We start from the raw sequence: 15,822 nt of genomic DNA on the forward strand, positions 1-15,822 counted from the left end.
TGCTCTGCAAAGGAATTAGGGAAATATTCGGGAAAATTACTATTTCTGTGATTGATGGGTTCTCTCGGATATTCATAAAATCACATTTTGATGGTTGAAATTTACGAAGTCCAAAAAAAAACAGTCCGCCCACAAGCCAAACTCCTCGAAAAGGAATATGTTCACCTTCCGGTCAAAGTATAACAAGTGCCATGCGACGTCTCAACATTTTCGCCGCATTTTATTTTTTTATAGAGAATTTGTCAAACGAAGCTGTCCAAAAATTTCAGAATATTCTTTTAGCTGCCGATAACGTTCAGTGAAATTATAGAAATTCATCAAACGATTTCTCAGTAAAAAAATAAAATGGCAGCCGAAATTTTGGAACGTCGAATGGCACTTGTGATACTTTATGGGTTTGTCAGTATGGTGTATACGCATCAAACAGCCAATGAAAGTGAGTGCTCCTTTCATTGAGGAATCCAGGATGGAAGGAGCCGAAGTGTGCATTTGACCGTGCTCGAAATATTATCCTCGTATGAAGTGCATTTTTTTGTGTTTCAATCTTTTGAAAATGAAATCGTTTGTCAATGATTTGAATTTCACAGCGGTCATAATGAATTGAATTCCGGGTGGTTAAAACCATGAGTCCTCGCCTCATATGACATAGTCAGCTCCAGGCAAATGAGAAACGCTCTTTTTATAAATTCAACTTTAAACTCATTTTTCCAGCCAAAAAACTGTTTTCGAATCTTTAAGAGGTCGGATGAGTGCCTTTCAGTATATATTCACCTTCCGGCCAAAGTATCACAAGCGTCATGCGACGTCTAAAAATTTTTGCTGTCATTTATTTTCCTTACAGAGAAATTGTTCAACAAAGCTGTTCGAAAATTTCACTGAATTTTCTCAGTGCTGCCGATAAAATTCAGTGAAATTTTCAAACAGATTCGACCGAAAATTTCTCAGTATAAAAATGAAATGGCGGCGGAAATTTTGAAACGTCACATGGCGCTTGTGATACTTTGGCCGGAAGGTGACGATATGTTCTCGTTAAAATACTGAAGAAACACATAATTTAAAGACAATTCCTGGATCTTGCAACAGCCCTATTCTTCATGATGAGAGAAAGCTTCGCGGCAACCATCATACGATTCAATGTTGAAATTTTAATGCAGGAATACAATCTCGCTCAACATGAATTTGACTCTCCACTTCCGAAAAGCCCAGGAGAAGCAATAGTAGATTGGCAATTTTGCCAATGAAATGAGATTATCCTTCTCGCTTCCCGAGGTTGAGGGAGCGTTTTAATTTTCTGATTTCCCGCACTAGAGTCTCTGAGGTCTCGATCTAATCGCTATGCATGGCAAACGAATCGCATGAGACAAGCAACGCCTTAATTTACTCCATCGAGAAACTTCGATCTGCAATGAAAGTCAGTACCCGATGCACCACGTATTGTTTCCTGTTTTGGCAGAGACGCCGAAAGACCACTGGATTTATGATTGTCAAATTGGCGAAAAATTAATATTTTTAGCATTCCTAGTTTTCAAATTTTGTCATGGTTGTAACGAGAGGTCCACGGGCCCAAATTATCGTGAATTTTTGACTATTCGCAGGTAGATTTATAACTTAAATCCAAAAACTACTAACATCATTATGTTACACATTATTCCCATAGGAACAAATCAATGTATTCAAAGTACATATCCAGAGTGATTCATGATTAAAATTGTTGCGATCCGCTGTCCGCAAAACACGCATTCAACTTACTTTTTTCATGAATAAACTCATTTTTGCGGAAGAACGCTCATTTTATGACCATTTTTGGCCACCATGTTTGATATTGGAACCCGAAGTGTGGCGGTGATATTTTTTGTGTTGGAAGGTTGGCTGCCCTTTAGCACCCTGATAGGATCTCCACATTTCGACATGTTCGTGCTCCCCCTTAATAGGTACTCTAGCCGTACCACAGGGTTACCACAAAATTTAGCAAATGAAATTCCCTGACATTTCCCTGCTTTCCTCGACATTTTTAGTAAAATTCCCTGACAATTGAAGTTATGTTATATGTATGGCCAAAAAGACAACATTTGAAATAGTTTCCAGGCAAAATTTGTTGATCTAAACGTTAAATCCTCTCTAGGGAGCTAATCAAGGTAAATTAAATAATTGACACTTGCGTCATTTTCCCTGACACTTCCCGATTTTCCCGGTATTCCCTGACCGTGGCAATCCTTTACCATGGGGTTCACTAGAGTACCTATATACGGAAAGTATTGCCATATCTGTGCCGCTCTCTGATTGGTTCATCAGTTTTAGGTTATCATGAAGCTCCAAAGTTGGACCAATGTAAACAAACCCGACCCAGAGGAATACGTAGTATTCGCTGAGAACTGAATGATAATCACACTCATATAGGTTAATTTTCTGCAAAAATATCCATTAAAGGTCGACCCGAACTCATTGTTTGAACTCAACTGTTTGTTTAAAGTAGGCCAAACTAGGAGCGGAGGGGTTGGGGTTGGTTTACGTTGGTCCAACTTTGGGGCTCCATGATAGCCGACCAATCATAGAGCGGCACACTTTTTCTGTAGTAAAATGATTGAGATGGCAATACTCTCCCGTAAACAGGTATACTCTAGGTTTCACCTCGGATCGGCGCGGCGGTCCCTCGACGTGGCAACGGGGGGTTCAAATCTGAGGGATCGAATTCCGGCGCTGGCCGGTAATCAAGCGTCGCGTTGAATCGGCGACTCGGACGCCTGACAAATGACGCGACGCAACCCGCGCTGCCCGCCCCGCCCGGCTGGACTTAGATGAATTGATAAACAGCCGGCAAATTGATTGTCTTTTGTGTCATGATTAAGTCCGTTTGTGAGGGCTCCAGATGAGTCCGGCTTCCGCCCGCTCGGCCCGGGTGCAAATGAGTCGAAATTCGAACGAGCCCGATCGCCCTCCCCCTCCCCCGAACCCCTGGCGGCATTCGCACCGGAGAAATCGCCTAAATGAAAGCCTAAGCCGGACTTTGATGAAGTGCGCTGACCCTGGATACGTCCTGGCGTCCCATGAAACAGTAGTGTTCAATCTATTTGAGTTTTGCGATTTTTCAATCCATGCCCCCCCCCCCCCCCTTACCAAGTTAGCGATGATACAGGGGTTTTGGACTACCGGATAAGGTATGATTTTTAAGTAGCGCAAAACATGTTTTCTCATCACAATTTCGCGCGGAACATGATAATGATGTTGCATTTGTTGAAAATCAACTCATAAATTGGCTTATAAGTTGACTCATCAGATTTGAACGTTGCAGCAAGATATAAGTATTTTCTGATCTTAGGACACCTTTCGGCCTTTTTTTGACGCATATGTATCCACATCCAACGGATTATGACCGGACTGTCTCTTAAGAGATCGGCACTAAGCTGGATCTCATCCCCGGGAGATGAAATAATAGGTTTCCGTACTTCAGTTTTTTAATGTAGGAACTGTCCGTTAAGATATAGAAAATTCGCGACCAATTTTTATCAATTTCATTACACCGAAAAAAAGTGAAGCTGATTTAACATTCTGGGTGTAAAAGAAGTGTGCGAGAACTTACAAAACGCTGAATTAATCGCTGTAGCAGTTACTGCAGCAAAGGCAAGGGTAATTCAGCATTTCGAGATAGTTCTCGCGCACTTTTTTTACATCCAGAATGTTAAATCAACTTCACTTTTTTTTCGGTGTAATTTAACACGTGTCTGATATGGTAAAAGCTGAAAAAAGGGTGTATGCCGTGATTAAAAAAAAGAGAAGAGGAGGAAGAAAAATATATCCTCGAATGTTAGGGTGTTTTTGCTGAGGACCAGGTTTTTTTTTCCGGTGTCGAGATACTCTTCCCATCCTCAATTCGGGACTTATCCAAGAACCAACTTGTTCATTTTGCATAAAAAATGCCACAAATGCCATCGGTTTTCGATGAAAGGATGATAGTTTTATAATGCGCGCAAATTCTTGCCTAATACTTGGTCCATTTTGACCGCCTTAAGCATAGAGGAACCAAGCCACATCAGCTTTGCCAAAAACTGAGCAATATGATTTTTTACAAGAGAACGTTTGTGCGGATTTTTTTGGCGATTTTTAGGGAATTTGCTACGCACTATGCAAACAATTCACTGAAATTTTCACAAAAATCGATACGGCCGTTTTCATCTAAAAAATTAAATTTCCCAATCAAGCGTCCCTTTTTGCTTAACGCGGTTCCATTTATCGTTCTGTGAAAATCAATAACAATTTCGATAAGCAGGGCTTACATTAAAAAAAGGAAGGAGTGAAAAAGCAGTAAGCGGATGCTGGGATCGTTTACTGGAATATGAGTGAAGTGAATGTCGCCTGGGGAGGGATAACAGGGGCGAGGGGTGGAAGGGGGAAATTTTTAAGAGGCTTTAATTCAAGTCCCGGATTTGGCCACGCCGTTAACCCCCGTAATCCGGCTCACGTGCGGGGAAGCCGGAATTTTGCGACGTTTGCTTCCGTCCGCATGAATAAAAATGCAGTTATTCCCAGCGGCGTTGTCACTTCCGCCGTGGGCTCCCCAAATCCCACATTTAGTCCGTGGAAAAAGTCAAAAATCACGCAACAAGTGATGGCGTCGATTCTGAAATACTTCTCAACAAAGCTTTCCACATTACACCGAATTTTGTGATCCGGGGTGGAGTACGGGGCGTGGGGAGTGTGGGGAGTTCGGGGTGGAGTTGTATCACTTGTTGTAGCACGCGGATCAAAAGTTGAGGGAAATGGAAGGGAAAAGAGAGACGAGATAAAAATAAGTTCCGAGGAAAACACTTTCAAATAGATTGGTTAAGGGTCCTCTTGCGAATCTTTTAAGAAGGAGGGAGGGAACGCATCATCAAATCACCAAATCACTAGATCCCAAGGCGAATTGCAATTCATTTGAACCTGCTCTTCTTACGACGACAAGGAATAAGAGGCAGGAAAAATACACGGAAAAAACAACTTAGCGCTGATACCTAACACTTTAGGTAAAATAGCGCCTTCTACAGGCAGTAGTGTTGAGCCCTACAGGCTCTAGGGCTCAGCATTATTGCATGTAGTTGGCGGTATTTTACCTAAAGTGTCGAGTGTCATCGCTATAAGTTGTTTTTTCAGTGTAAGCTCGTTATTTTAAGTGATTGAAGCTTAATTTTGACAAGTAGCGAACACGGATTATTTGTATTAAAGTGATTGCTTTATTGTTTTTCGACAGATGGCTTTTTCATCATGAAGTCAACTTCGAAAAGTTCAACGTGGCACCTATTCAAAATAGTCTCTTTAATCCTGATCTCGTTGGAAGAACGTGTAACAGCAAATACTTGGAGGATGTAATAACGGTTGTTTGATGATTAACGGAGCAACACAGCTTCTTATAGTAAAAAATACGCGCTTTTAATAGGGATGAATTTTTCACAAAGATTAGACAAAGTAAAGAGTCAAGGTAAGACGTTCCGAATGCAATGATCGTGATCACTGGGCCATTTTGCAGTGAGAAACATCTCTGATTTTTGCCCATCTAAATATGACTACACAACAACGAACTCGGGTTTAAGTCAGTTTTAATGAACATTATTTTTTAAAGCAACTGTATTTTATACATGAGCATTAACATTAGATTAGGACAGAAACATTAAACCTTAGATGCCCAGGAATTTTTGCGCTGAGTCCTAGGCCAGGTCGAATTGACCAGTTTTTAAATGCATCGATTTTGATAATAGTTTTTGACGTATTATCATTGTTATTTCTATGTTTTTAACGGTAAGAAATAATTTTCTTTTTAAAATGTTCATTTTTTAAAAACATACTATCGCTTCCTCATTACTCCCTCCTCATACGCCATATGTAACTCCTCCAAAAGAGGTAGTCAGGTCACTTTGATCCGGCTTGGGAATTCTGCCGTGCCAAGGAAAAACGCCGTATGATCCTTCAGGCGTTGCCAAATTTTCTTTGATAAAACGCGAATTTCCGGGAGAACTTATGCATATTTTTCTTTCAATTTTTCAGAAAATTTTTTCTACATTTCACCTAAAGATTCTGAAATTTTAAAGGAAAAATATTCAGAACTTTACTAAAAATTAAACATTTCATCGATTTGGCAACTCTCGAATGTTCTTACGGCGTTTTTCCTTGGCATTGCAGAATTCTAGGAGTAGTTGTCAAACGAAATTCCGTGACACGACACACCTAGCCAAAACACCAGTTTGTAGACGTGCGCCTTTTTTAACGTTTGAGAGAACTCTAACCATTTTTTTCTTCGTCCTCTTTTCAAATGGTTATCGATTTGGACACATCTTTGAAAACTTTGAACAAACTTAACCTTGACGTTTCTCCAATTCCAGAACAAAGAGACAGAGACTCGTTAACCCGCGTGACGACGGTCAGAGATATAGAAAAAGAGCAGAATATGAACGGACTCGTGTTAACGGCGCAGAGATACAACTATTCGTACTTGATGGATGTCTGTGTTGCATTTGCAAAATTGAAGGCGCGATGGCGCGAGGCTACAGCTCGCAATGCTCCGCTCTGTGCTGCCAACAAATTGGCGCTCGGATTCGGGATAGAAGTTAGAAAAGGATGCCCTAATCTCTCCTATCTTCGGCTGTGTTAATATTGGATTTTTTTTTCTATTTTTATTTTGACGTCTAATTCTTTTTTTTTAGGATTTTTATGTAAGCCTACATCTAAAGATCGTATGTACAGAGACCATAAAACCCGCTTGGCATGTGTTTTTAGCAAGCTCCGGGTCAATTTGACCAAGCTTGGGCGTCTGAAAATTAATAGTGGGGCCGATAAGTGGAAAATATCATAAGAATCGTGCACTTCTGGAAGAAAGCATGAAAATTTCAGGGATTCATCTCTACCCTATAGAGATTCGATTTAGACATAGACCCCAAAAATCTGAGCCCCCTGGGGGGGCAGGGGGCCCCCCAAATTTTGAATTTTGAGTAACTACTGAACGGCTAATGTTAGCGTAATTTTTTTACAGCAGGACGATGGGAAATTTTATCAGGAACAAAAATGGTTCTTATGAATTTTTCTGTAGGATCGATATTTAAGGCGTGAAACGGGAAAAAACCATCGGGGGACGGGGAGCCGGCCGTTCTGGGGCAGATCCGCGCGCTGCGCTGCCTGCCCGGGCCGCGCGCGCGGCGGCTGGCGCAGTACGGTGTTAACCGACGAAACAACCGCTTGTCTTTGTTAAAACTCAACGATGCGCAGTTTTAAAAATTTTATGAATATATCGTACTACCTATAAAGCCTGAAAATAGGGTTTAACTTTTGCAGGTAATACATATACACAAGCTAGCGCACGGCAACAGAAGGAGAAGGGGTTAAGTCCTGGAGTTCCGGATTGTTTTGTTGTATACGGATTTGTCAAGTTTTATTAAGGCATCCGAGATAACTGTATCAGACACCAGTTAAACGGAATATAATCTGGCGCACAGTTGTCTCGGGAGGGAGGGGGCCTAAAAGTCACAAATCTTATTTGTAAACCACGATGACCTGAAAAATGATTTTAAAGTGTTTTTTTCCCTCTTTTTCTCGGTGCTGCGTCACCAGGATTGTATCTATATATGCTTACAGACCCTAAATTTCCCGGAAGACGGCTTCCAGCCAGACTTTTAAGACAGGGAACCTAATTTTGTAAAAAATGAGTACACAGAAAAACATTCTTCTCTCTTTTAGGAACATTTTGGTACATCATCGCTACGTATAGGCATTTTTTTAAGAGGACCTAAACCACCTTCAGAACTTTGCTCCAAAAAAACGACAAAAGAATCTTGAGAGAGCTTGATAGGGATAAAAGACCCCGAAAATCCTATGTTGGATTGCTTCTTGTACAGTATAAGGAATATTATTAAGAAATAACTAGCCGCCAATATCCGCTAATCTGCAAAAAGGGTCTTTTTGAGTGATAGGAAGTCGCGCCTACTGGGAACCCATCCTGCTCTTATGTCATCGATCGCGCATCACACGGTATCCCTCAATCTCGGTTTTGCAACTCATTACTGATTACTGATTTTGACTGATTAGTTGATATTTTGGCGAGAAATTAACCTACTGATAATCTCTGAAGCCAATTCGATCAGTGTTATACTGTACGATAAAGTTTAAGATGTACGTTTTGTGTAGTGCATATTTCGCAAGTCCCGTTTCTTGAAAATTGTCTCCAACACACCTACCTAGAATTTTTCCATGAGTTCCATACAAATAAAAAATCGGTACGAGATTTGCGGGTTGAAAAAGAAGAAATGCAATGAATTTCTTCCTGAGGTACCGGTCCCTCTCACAGGTTCTTTAAAGGATCAGAACCTGCATGATAAATACATTTCCTCCTATATTAATATTTTTTCAATACAAATGTTACCAACTCCACTCCAAACTCCATGGAACAAAATGAAAGATAATATACATGGATTTTTTTTACTGCTCATTCCATTTTTTATGTCTTGTGGTAATTTCCAATACTAATCTTCAAGTTTAACTCGATAAAAAGAAGCGATAGTATTCAGATATCTTCTTTTTTATCATTCATTTTTTAATATATTGTTCTATTTTTTGAAATACGCACATTTGTTGAATAACTGAAAGAGTGGGGAGTTTGGAAAATGACAACGTCTATTGACTGGCTGGAGGAAAAAAGAAGAGAAAAGAACATTGTCGGAATGTTCCGTATGTCTCAGTACCTATGCAATTGCGAGAAACCAATTAACATGAACGAAAAACGATATTAGAGGAAAATGAAGAAAATCTGGTAACCTCAGTGCGGCGAAGGGACTGTGGAGCCCCCCCCCCCTCCTCCTCCTCCTCAGTCCTCAAGTAATGTCATTGCGTCAAGTTTTACAAAATTCATGCTTATTTAAGCAGCTCATGGTCTCATTCGCTGAAAGTAACATGAAAAATAAGCTAAAAATAAATTATCAAGGATCCCATTTCCAATAGTCATGAAAAAGTGAGTCAAAATCTTATTAAAACTTCCGCTCTAATATCTTAAAAAATGTAATTCTGTACAAAAATTACGTAAGGAAAGGGTAAATTACTATGCACTGAGGTCGGAAAAGCTCTGTATTCAGAGAATACAGGACGCGTGATGCGCGATGACCGATACCTGCTATTGACTTGGCGCACTCACATTGGAGTATTTCGCCTTTTGCTTGTGTTTATGTACTGCCAATAAAGTAGGGCTTATATTATTAAATAAAAGTATTTAAGCAGTACGGTAACTTTATAATTGTTTTTAAAACTGCGCATCGTTGAGTTTAAACAAAGACAAGCGGTTGTTTCGTCGGTAACACCGTACTGCACCGGCCGCGCGGCCCGGGCAGGCAGCGCAGCGCGCGGATCTGCCTCAGAACGGCCGGCTCCCCGTCCCCCGATGGTTTTTCCCGTTTCACGCCTTAAATATCGATCCTACAGAAAAATTCATAAGAACCATTTTTGTTCCTGATAAAATTTCCCATCGTCCTGCTGTAAAAAAATTACGCTAACATTAGCCGTTCAGTAGTTACTCAAAATTCAAAATTTGGGGGGGCCCCTGCCCCCCAGGGGACTCAGATTTTTGGGGTCTATGTCTAAATCGAATCTCTATAGGGTAGAGATGAATCCCTGAAATTTTCATGCTTTCTTCCAGAAGTGCACGATTGTTACGCTTATCGGCCCCACTATAAGAAAAAAATGAAATCGTTTCTTGGTCTGTCCGAAAGTTCAAACGGTTGAAAATATTATTGATCTAATCTCGTATTGAAAATAAGTTGTGTCTCTTGATTCGTGGATACCGTATTAATTGTGGCACTCTAAAATTTACTGACAGGGAAAATAATTTAGAGTCAAGTTGAGTTAATGAAGAGTCATTTGGAGTAAATAATTAAAGTCAAAGGAATCAAAATATATGTTTAAACGTACAAAGATGACGCGAGAGCAGAGTTAATGTTGACTCGATTTCATATTAAAAATTGGAAAAATCATATTAAACAGTGCAAGCGGCGCACAATGGATCAAGTCAATGAGGAAGGTGGGACAAAATTTGGAAACATTAAAAGCTTATAACACCGCCCATACAAAAATTTGAGGTTTTAAAAGTGGTTCCATTGGTTTTCTTGTAAATTTTTTTTCTAAGTGCACCCCTTAAAATTTAAAATTTGACAAATTAATCATCAAAATTTGCAGTTATAGTTAAAAATAGCATGTCCAACTTCTCTGATTGACTCGTTCTACTGTGCGGCGCCCAGAGTAACCGAGACGACTCGGGAATGTTGGTAGCGCTTTTCTTCCCTTAACTCAAAGCCCTAATAAATAATCGATTCTATTTTCGGGTGCATGATTCGATAAATATCGATTGTTTTCCTTGCGTTTAAATGGGTGAAACCATAGTCATTGTCAACATGTGTGAATCACCATTGAGCGGAGGGAGACCCGGGTCTTGGGGTGTGAGTCGGGACCCTTCTCATCAGCATTCGGGACTTGATTTAATCTCCGGATGAAACGACCTAATCCCGACTCTTACACGTCGGCAACGGGAGCGCGTGCCTTTTCAGCTTCGAAAGTACATGGAATTAGAAAAAAAGCGGGAAAATAAGGAGGCCAAGCTCACAAAAGGCAAAAAATCAGCTGACAAATAAGCGGAATAAAATGAACGAGTTACACTGTTGTCGGATTTTGAACTCGTGGAACTAAAAGCTCCAAGGGTTTCAATATACCAATCGTCGTTTTCTAGCTGAACATTGGCGGATCCAGCAAATTGGCAAAAATGCTTTTTCTCCATTTACATCGATGGAAATGTATCGATTCTCATGGGGGCCAGGTGCTCCGACAAAAATTGATTATTCAACATTGGTTTAAATGGAGGAAATCCGGTGTTGCCTAATTGCTGCATCTGCCTCCGTAGCTGAAATAAGGTAAATTAACATTGCAAAATTTACCTTCGGAAATGTAATTTTTACTGGCAAAACGCTTAGGCAAACTGAAAGTATATATACACTCACAAAAAGCAGTACAATTTTGAACAAAAATTGCCGAGTTTTTTTCTTGTAAAATTTAGAATTGTTTGATTCAATTTTGCAACCTTGGAATGAAGGCACGTTTTGCTGTGTGGAAACTGGTGTGTATTTGAGGAGATAGGAATGAGGTTCCTGATGAAGATTGCGCGACAAATCCGAGAATTATACCGTATACAATATCCGAAAGGGCAACTATTCGTGCTCGACGGATGTCCATGTTGCATACATACAAATTGAAGGCGTTTCTCATCGGCACTTCGCGCGGGGTGAGACTTTTCAACTGACTCTATCCAATTTTTTAAAAGTAAAATGCAGAACCCATTTATTTTTCAAAGTTATTCCGTACGTTTGATGTTAACATAGGACCGATTGTAAACAGCGTTGCCATGTTTGTCTGGTATTTTCCCACTTTCCACAAAAATCAATTTTTTACAAAAAATTTAGTGGATTTAGACGGAACGTAAAGAAAATGTGCAATATAAAGAAAAACATGTGTGAAATATATGTGCCCCCCTTCGAAAAATGCACAAGAATTATCCTTTTAAAAAAACCAATAATGCGAAAACGAGGAGACGAACCAATGGATTCCACAACGGCTATAGTATTTATTTTCGGCGTTTTTTGGCAAAACTCCCTTTAGTCAAGTACGTTCATCTTTTTTGTACCCGATGTATGTAAAAGGAAAACTTTCAATGTGCCGATTCAATAAGTTTGGTGGCCGATTTCTGGCAACTTCCCATACGATTTACGTTCACTCAGTGAATATGAATATATCATAATATTTTAAAGTAGTACTTATACTACATATTTTTGCTATTTTTAGCCATGTTACACCCAAATGTATAATGAGTTTTTATTGCATTTTATATTTTTTACTTTTTATCACAGATCTCTATTTAGAACATTGATATATTTTTTCAAACATATTTTCAATTTAAAAAAAATGTACCGAAAAAAGGACGCCTTTTCAAAATAAACCCGTGATAGACGAAAGCACATGAAGTAGATTGGACATATTTTGCATTGTTGTTATAAATCGCAATTCTCTCCGACGGAAAACAACTCAATTGCGGTCGTCGGCGGCATTTCGCCGAGTGAGCAGTATTCATAATGTTCTATTTTTCACTCCATGTACTCCAGCATCTAACCAGGCGCAGCTGCGACGCGTTGCGGCACCTCATGACAGCTGAGTTGTAAAACCGTACCACAAAGAACTAAAAACTAGAGAACCGAGTCTTAAATCCACTACAAAGCTAAAAGAATACTTCAAAAAATCTTCATCTATTCGAGTAACTAAGGGACGCTCGATTTCTTGAAAATTGAACCTCGGAAGAGATCAATCTATGCAAGACTTAAATGATTTTCTGGAATCCAAAGCTGAATATTCCCAGATCATCAACGGTTTCTGGGCGGAAAGAAAACTCCGAACTCCAAGATTTATCCTCATGGCAAATGAAGGTTTTCTGATCATTTAGAGACCCTCCATTGATATCTTAGCGATGGTGAAAGCTTTTCTGCCGTGCTAAGAAAGAACGTCGTATGAGCCGTCAGAATTTGCCAAATTTTCTTTGATATACCAAGAATATTCACGGAAATCGGTAAATTCTTTATCCCTCCAAATTTTCAGAGAATTTTATTCACGGCAGGATCCAAATTATTTGAAAATTTCAGGAGAAAATATTCATCGCTCTCCTTGAAACAAAACATTTTATCGGAAGACATTTGGCAACTCTCGAATGTTCATGCGGCGTTTTCCCTTGCCACGGCAGTTTTACTTACAACGTTGAACTGTTGACGTAGGTACTAGGCGGATGCTTAAAAAACGAGTTAAGTATTTAGTTTTGCAAAAAAACGGAAGTTTGGTATACTTGTTTGGTTCGTGATGTCGCCCAAAGCTTATAATCCAACTAGTAAGTAAGATGATTAGTAGGTTGCTCCCATGTAATTAAGTATACCTATTATATACTAAGTTTAAGCAAGTATGTTTATGATTTTCCGTAAGGAAGTGCTACATCCCCGAAACTAAAAGCTTCCAATCCACCTGTCGTCAAGAGGCTAGAGGAGGGTCTCTCTTTGTCTCTGACTTGAACCTACTCTTGAAATAAATGCAAATGTTTGAAGTAAAGAACAGGCTTGAATATATTCAGAGCAGTCAAGAACTTAATGAGAAATTCTTCCCGATTTTGTTCGAATACTAAGGCGAAAACAAGAAAATTCTACAAAAATTCCACGATCAATCAATTTTTTGCGAAGCCAATTACGTTTTTCTAGGGGTTGCTCCGATGCCAATAAAATTGCCTGATAATTTTAGGTTCACAGTATAAGAACAAGTATGAACAGGCATTTTGTGTTATGGGAAGTAGAACGTAAAGTAACCTGGACGTACGGTTCGTATATTTTCTGGTTGGTTGTGCAAATTCGTTAAAATCGGCGCCGCACACTGGACCGAGTCAGTAGGAGAAGTCGAACAAAATCTGGAAATTTCGAAAGCTTATAATTTTCGAAAATCAGTGGCGTGGCGTGCTTTGCGATACATCAATTATTGATACGCCACTCAAACCTATGAAAAAAGATCGATTATCAGGGTGTTCGCAGCGAACACCTTAGTAATCGATTCTTTACCATAGCTTCAAATGGCGAGATATCGATAATCGATCATGTACGCCACGCCACTGTCGAAAATATTCAACAAAACAGTTTAAAAGTGGCTCCATTGGTTTTTTCGTGAAATTTTCTGTTGAATGCAGTCCTTGGAACTGCAGTTGTGACGAAATAAACATGAGATGTAAAAATTTTAGCCAAATATCTCATGTCCGACCTTTGCTATTAGCTCGTTTCACTGTGCGCCGACTGCCGGGATTTGGCCTGGATCGCTGTAATGAGAGTCTTATAACGCTGACCTCTCGTAATTCGCAACTCCACAGATAGGTTACGCGATTTCGATCTATTTAACCAAACAAATCCTTTTGGTTGATGTGGCAGAAAAAAGTGACTCACAGTAACTGAAAACACGGAAATTTTGGACTATGTTGCTGGACACCCTGTAAATCAAAGTTAATCGGGAGCAATCGCGCAACCCGGTACTGATTTACGAGTCTCTGCGGCTGGAGCCTTCGCGCCGGATCAGGCATGGTGGGGGGTGTGGCGGGGGGTGAGGGGTTGTTTCGCGCGCATTTGAATTCGGAAATTTAACTTTTACCCATTTATAAGTTAAAGTAAGCGCCTTATTTATGTCCTTGGGCCAAGGCGAAGCGGCGTCAGGGAGTCTTTATCTGATTTCGAGTCCCTGAATAGTGGTGGTGTCGGCTGTGCGTTATACATACCCCCACTACCCTCTCCTCCCATGCCGCTACCCCCTGCAACCAACCCCCGTGCTCATTCCGGGTGTTTTGATTTGGAGAACTCAGACCGTGATAACTTTCGTCAGATTGCGGTTTCCTGTGTTACGGGAGCTCCGCCGTAGCCATACAGTTAAAAACATTCAAACGTGTGAATTTGAATGAATTCACGACGAAAATGGTTTTATCAGGAGCCAACGCAGGAAGAGCCTAGGAAAACTCGTTGTTCCGCAGACAAAGGAACGTAGGTTAATTCCAACTTTGCCAAATTCCCTTTTGCAATTCCATTTCTACCGGGAAACTACTGAGACATTAATTGGATAAGGCATGGAATTTTTATTCCATGCCTTATCCAACTTAGCTCAACTTAGCTGCCCAACTTAGCTGCCTTAGCTCAACAGGGTGTTGCAATTCTTATTCGCAAGAGCCTACGCAAGTGCATCACTACATGGGAAGCTGTTAACCCCCGAATGATAAAGATGAATATGACAGTGTTTGGCCATAAAATCACCATTTTGGGAGTGTATGGAGTCAACGATGATTCCACTGTCGCAGTGAAGGACCAATTTTTCGAAGAATTGAACGAGGAAATTGGTAAGATTGGATCCAGGAGGGAAATCATTGTGTTGGGAGATCTCAATGGTAGAATAGGATGTCAAATTAAAAGTAAGATCGTCGGCCCTTTCGGAGAGGCGGCACTAAATGATAACGGAGCCCGTATCATTGACGTATGTGAGCAAAGGGACATGAAGGTGCTCAATGGGTTCTACCAACACAAGGATATCCATAAATTTACTTGGGTTCAGTCTACTCGCGGATTGAAATCAATCATTGATTATGTGGTTGTCAGACAAGACACGGGAATGAAGATTCAGCAAGTTAGAGTGTGGAGAGGTCTTTCCTGCGGCAGTGATCATTATTTCCTCGGGCGAAAATAGCTTTCCCAGTGAAAGGGAGCCAGGAGACCAGGCAAGCACAGGAAGAAGTTCACCAACAAAAAGATCGTGTCAAGCTTGTAAACTATAACATTGACAGCTTGCAGCATCCAAGTGTAAGGGCTTTATATGGAAAGCGCTTGGATGAGAAGTTGGGCGAATCAAGGGACGGTGATACCGAACAGCAGTATCAGTTCCTGAAGGATTGCATTCACTCGGCAGCAATGGAAGCTCTTGGTGTCGCTGATGATAGGAAAGTTAGCGAAAAACCTTACTGGTGGGACGAAGAAATTGAGAAGGAGATTCAGGAGAAACGGAAAAAAATATCATCAGTTCCTTTCCTCTAAAAAAACAGAAGACAAAGAGGCGTATAAAAAAGCTCAGACGCAGGTACGAAGGCTCATAACCAAGAAAAAGAACGAATCTTGGGAGAGGAGCTGTAACAAAATAGACACGTACATAGGAGGAAGGAAAAGCACTGAGAGCTGGAAGTTGCTGAAAGGGCTGCGAAGGGACATGAAGCGTGACTTAATATCTCCG

General features: G+C 40.4%; 1 protein-coding gene across 10 annotated transcripts in view; it reads right to left on the bottom strand.

Annotated features, from left to right (window-relative positions):
• The window catches only part of bru1 (bruno 1), a 554,208-nt gene that overhangs the window by 193,712 nt on the left and 344,674 nt on the right, over positions 1–15,822 (bottom strand). The gene's annotated exons all lie outside the window — the stretch shown is intronic.

Source organism: Bemisia tabaci, chromosome 4 (genome assembly GCF_918797505.1).
Source record: "Bemisia tabaci chromosome 4, PGI_BMITA_v3".
NCBI lineage: Eukaryota > Metazoa > Arthropoda > Insecta > Hemiptera > Aleyrodidae > Bemisia > Bemisia tabaci.